We start from the raw sequence: 5,617 nt of genomic DNA on the forward strand, positions 1-5,617 counted from the left end.
TGAAGGCTGAAGATTTGCCTTTGCATCTTCTTTGCTTACCTCACCCCTAGAACTTTCATCTTTTGGGGTGAAAAAGTTTTGGCTTTGCTGAGTTGTTCAATGACCTCTTTAGCCTTAGCTAGTTCATCTTTTAGATCAAAACCTGCTTAGATGCCTTTAGTCAAAGTTTCGAAACTAGTGCGGAGATAAGCGAGCACCTAATTTTTTTTAACATACTTTCACTTTTAGTATTTAAATAATTTTTAAGTTTAATCTTGATATTTTAGCTCTCATTTTATCTTTTTATAAGTTTTATTTAAGAAAATTAGAAATCACAAAAAAAATCACATTTTAGTATACATTTTATCGTTTTTTCATTTTTAAAAAAAAGTTCATAAAAATATATTTTTCTTTTAATTCTAGTAAGCTAGTAACTTTGGTAATTTTTTATTTCTCTTTAGTAGTTTTTACATTTTGTTGGTCTAGAAATAGTTAGTTAGTACGTAGTATTTTTATTTGTGATCCTTTAAAATAAAGCAAAAGAAAAAAAAACTAATAAAAATTGACCCCTTGCATAACGAACTTTCTTTCTTATTATTATCATTTTCTTCACAAATAATCACCCATGCACTTTCACGCAATTTACCTCACACACACTGCACATAAATGCACAGCAAATTGATAGGAATATTTTCCTATATTCCTGGAAGCCGTCACATGGAGTAATATATTCTACCTCTCACAAAAATACCCACACCACTCACACCTTTCTTTTGTACTAATTAATTCTTATCGAACAAAATTCCTTCACCAGAAACGACCTTTTTGGACTGATCCCCAAGTCTCCTCCTATATATAAGACATCTGAGAGGCATAAACAAGCTAAGGGACAGAAAAAAATAGAGAAACCCTAAGAGCAGTCCTAGAATTGAGCAAAATTTGATCTCCGTTTGAAACATCCCCAAATTCACTCCAAAACCCAGCTGAAAAACCAGCCAAATTCCAGTCCCAAATCGCAGCAAAAAGCAGGCCAAAAACAGCCGCAAATCAGCTGCCGAACCAGCTGAAAAACAGCCCCAAAAACCACCCCAAACCACCACCATTTGCAGCTCCAAACTCCAGCCAAAACACCACCCAAAACCGTCCCCAAAAAAACAGCTCGAAAAACACCATTAAAGCACCCCCAACACAGCCCAAAAGCGCGGCAAAACAGCTTCCAAAATCGGCCAAAACGACCCTCATTTCAACTCCCAAAACGCCACCACAGGTTCGAGTCGACTCAACGAGCTGTCCATTTGCAAGTCCGAGAGGTTCTATTCGAATTTCTCCGGCGCGGTCGTGGTCGTTTCTTGAGTTTAGCTTCCAATTCATCTTAGCTATCGTTTACGTGACTGGAGTTTTCCTTTAAATAAATAAAAAGCTTCCATCTTTTAAGGTGCAATCCCTTTCTTTCTTTACTGTTTCTTTTCTTTGGTTAACTTCATGCTTTTAAATATATGAACGCTGCCTCTTATTTTGTTGATTTAAATGTTTTTAGCAAATTGATGACTTTGAATGTTTGATGTCTTAATTAGTTGTTGTTTCTTTGCTTAATATTGTCTCACTGTTTCTCTTGATAAAGAATTTTCACATGAGATCACGGTAATTGTTATGCATATGCTTGTACATTAAGCCAAGCGTCTTCTTCAAGATTGGGTTAGATATCCGTTGTTGGATTTTCTGTATTTCATTGGTTCATGTTAAATGTTGATTGGGTAATACTTTTGGGGCTGTCAAGTTGATGTTAGGAAAAAGAAATTGGGATGTAGAGTTGATTTTGAATTAAGAGGGAGTGGGCTATTATGATCAACTGGACAATCACTTGTTGAAGAAGTGGGCCGTATTGAATCTCGTAAGAATTGACCCTTCTAAGTACATATGGGTTTAGATATAAGCTGATCCAAATGTCAGTAAGGCTAAAACCTAGCCCATCTTTCCACAACTAATTTACTTCATTCCCTCCACAACTTCGTATCTATAACTCAAAACCCTTACAACAATCTCAAAGTAATTTAGGAAAAATAACTCACAACCGCTAGCATGCTTTTAGGCATGATTAATAATTAATTATCACAATTATGGATACAGTTCTCGTGGCATAACTGTGATGTGTAATTCTAAAATTTAAGTGCATGTGGCTTTAAAATCACGGGTACGTACACGTGGCATGATTTTTTGACACGTACAAACAATAAGTGCACGTCAACATGACTTGTTCAAGATAAATTCCGTAACTATTTAAAATAAAGCGATATAAAAGAGGTAATACTTAAAAGGTTTTAAAAATGTAATAATCCGGAACAATTAACCCAAGTGTAATTTGTAAAAGCGGTCGTGCTAAAACCACAGAATCTGGGAGTGCCCCTTCTCCTGGGTTAACAAAAAAATTTACCTGGTCTTCTGTATTTTCTCGGATCATAAATAGAGTTAAACTACCTTGAATTGGGATTTAAAATAAATTCGTGACTTGGAACACCGTGATTAATAATTTTAAGTGGTGACTCTTTTCAAATTAAATAAAAATCAATCCCTTGTCAAATAATATCATTTAAATAGGAAAAACTCCCTTCTTTCCACAATCTCCGGAAAAAGGGAGGTGTGACAAGCCCAGGTAACGTCTATAGTCAGTTTATCCTCAAGAGCCTCTTACTCTCTCTCCAGTTGGTCAACTTCAGCTCTTACGATTTGTTTTCTTGCCTCAGCTGCATCATATGAGATCTTTAAAGGCTCCAAAGAAGACTCTAGGAATTTAATCTTTTCAAAGAAGACACAAAGGTCTTCTTTAGCTTGAGTGAACTCTTGAACTAATTCACCTGTATATACTTTTTTTTTATTCAAAAGTTCTTTCAAACTTTGAATCTCCTTTGTGGCTTTATAATGTTGCTTTGCAGAAGTAGCTTCCATTCTAGCCTTTTCATTCTCTGCCTGATTTGCTGAAGCCATCATCACCGTTAATTCGACAGTCGATAGTCTGAGTTGATGCTCCAAAACTTCTTTATCCTTAACCAAAACCTCTTTGTCCAATTGAAGGGTCTCAAACTTTGCCTTTCAACTGTCAGCTTTCATACATAATTTAATAACTTATTGTTCGGTCCAAGCCACCCTCCTCATTAGCTCATTACCTATCAAATTGATCTACAAAAAGGGAGAAGAAAAAGTTATATATATATGAAGGGAACGAAAAGAAAGGAGTAAAAGAAAAGAGTTATATCCTTAGTGTTGAGTGAATCACATCATTCACTAGGGTAATTGAAGTGTGCGATTCTAGATTTTCTCTTTCAATGGGACCAATTAAAGATTTTAGCCAAACATCAGCTCGATCAGGTTTCTTCAGAAGGTTAACACCATCGGGGACTTTAATTACTATTTGCTTCATCTTTCCCTTGTTGGAAGGGCCAACTTCACCTTGAGAAGTAGCAACGGGAGCAACATGAGTCAGACGTAGAGCAGAGAGGTTGTTCTTGATCAACAAAGTTAAAGTCGCGAACACCACGAATCCCAAATCCTATATCCAAAAGAGCGGAATGTTAAAAGAAATAATAATAAAAAATACGCACGGTGCAAAAATAACTTACAATGGGTCTTTAATTTCCATCCAAACTTATTGGAAAGAAATTTTCTAGTTCTCTATTCCATGGGGCAAAAGATTGCACCAATTCTATCCGTGCACGAAAATTCGGAAGTTCACCAAAAACCTTCATGGTTTTTGTGAAAAGATATATGAAAGAATTAGAATTTCAAGTAGGAAGAAAATAAATTAGCAGGCAACGTATATAAGTAAAGCTTATGAGCAAAAATCTATCTTTCATGAAAAGGCATATTATCTTCTCCCAACAACTCACGAGTTGGGACAACCACGAATCTACTATACCATCATCTATCGTGCTCATCCTCGGGACCGACCACAACTCAGTTACTTCTTGCCGCGAGTGTGAATACCCTAGCACAGAAAGGTTTCAGGGAATATAAATGAAGTAGGTGATGAAAGGTAAAAGGTGGAAACTAAACTTGATAAGTAGCGAAGACACGCTACTGTTCTCCATATTATTGGACCTATTTTTGCAGGACACACATTGAAGTAATGACAAAACTCAATGATTACTGGATCTATCGCCGGTTTCATTCCAAGAATAAAAGGTAAGTCTAGATGAACGAATAACACTCACGATAAGTGGTTATTCTATCATCTTCACCAGGAGCCGTGATTGGAAAGTTAGGTCTCCAATAACATTCTCCGCTAACAAGGGAAGATGACCAGATTTGATAAGAAATAGATAAAGGTCAACATGTTCGGTACGACCTTCTATTGAGGTTACCTCTTTGTCCCACACAGCACAATCAGAGGCAAAAGAGAATTCTTGGGGAACAACTTCAGAGATTAAAGGTTCGGGCAAGGGTTCGCTGGAATCTTTAGTTTTACTTTAGGAAAAGGACTTAGGAGTAGCAGAAACTCTGGTTTTAGAAGATGAGGCAGCTTTTGAAGAACTTCCTTTAGAAGAGGAAGTATTTCTATTTGCCATAGAACCTAGGCTACGAAGCCTACCACCCCTCCTTATATTTCTAACTGGAGCTAGAATGAAGGGAAGATCATCAACTATAATAGCACGACGAGAACAAGAAACAGTAGGAGTTGAAGATTTGAAAGCCATTGGAGACAAAAAAGAGAGCAAGAGTAAAGAGATATAAAAGAGAATTGCAGAAGAAGACGAAAACGATGAAAAAAAGAGAGTTTTAAAGATGTTAATATTCGTATTTATAAGGAAAAAATACGTTATCATGGACCATCATTATGGAACTGTCATATAAAATTGACAACGTCGTCTATGCCTTGGAAACTGTTGTAAACTTCAGAGTCAATCACAATCAGACACGTGTCTTGAGCATTAAATGGAAAGAGTATATGTCTCTTTACTTCTGCAGCATGTCATAATGATTTCGGGAAGAAGCGAAAAATATTTCCTCCATAAATAAACTCTCCACTTCCCGAATATTCAATTGAAAATATTCAGAAAGTGGGGGAACTATCTGTATTAGTAAAAAATAAACTCGCTGCATGGACTAATATTATAAAGACAAGTGTCATGGGAGTTAAAACGACAAAGAAGAATTGCTTATACAGAAGATGAGAGTAACACCCAGGGGATCGCTTGTGTAGATACCGTACCTGTCAATCTCGAGGTTGGATATAAGTAAATAGTTTCGGGACTGATAATGAAGGTCATTAATAGCCGTGGATGCGGAAATATCATTACTAATTATGAATATGGAAAGAATCAGTCAAATTCCTAATTTTACGTGATCTGTTATTATTGCCTCAGTTGTTACAAATCACTCACGTAACGGGCAATTAATGCAAGAAATGACAGTAACAGGTAGGAGCTAAACCATGCAAACAGTTACAAAAAATAGTACTATTCCCGCTTCCTATATCATGGACCCCATCAGAAAATCTGGTAAGTTATATTATTAATTATTAATATTCTTACTGTTCTCTATTATTAGAAGAATTATTCTTTTCTACTGGAAGAAAGCGACAATCATCAATAAGATTTCTATTTTCTTATTTTCAATTTAATTCTTTGTCATCACTTTTTCATAT

The sequence above is a fragment of the Nicotiana tabacum genome, chromosome 17, assembly GCF_000715075.1.
Source record: "Nicotiana tabacum cultivar K326 chromosome 17, ASM71507v2, whole genome shotgun sequence".
In the NCBI taxonomy this organism is placed as follows: domain Eukaryota; kingdom Viridiplantae; phylum Streptophyta; class Magnoliopsida; order Solanales; family Solanaceae; genus Nicotiana; species Nicotiana tabacum.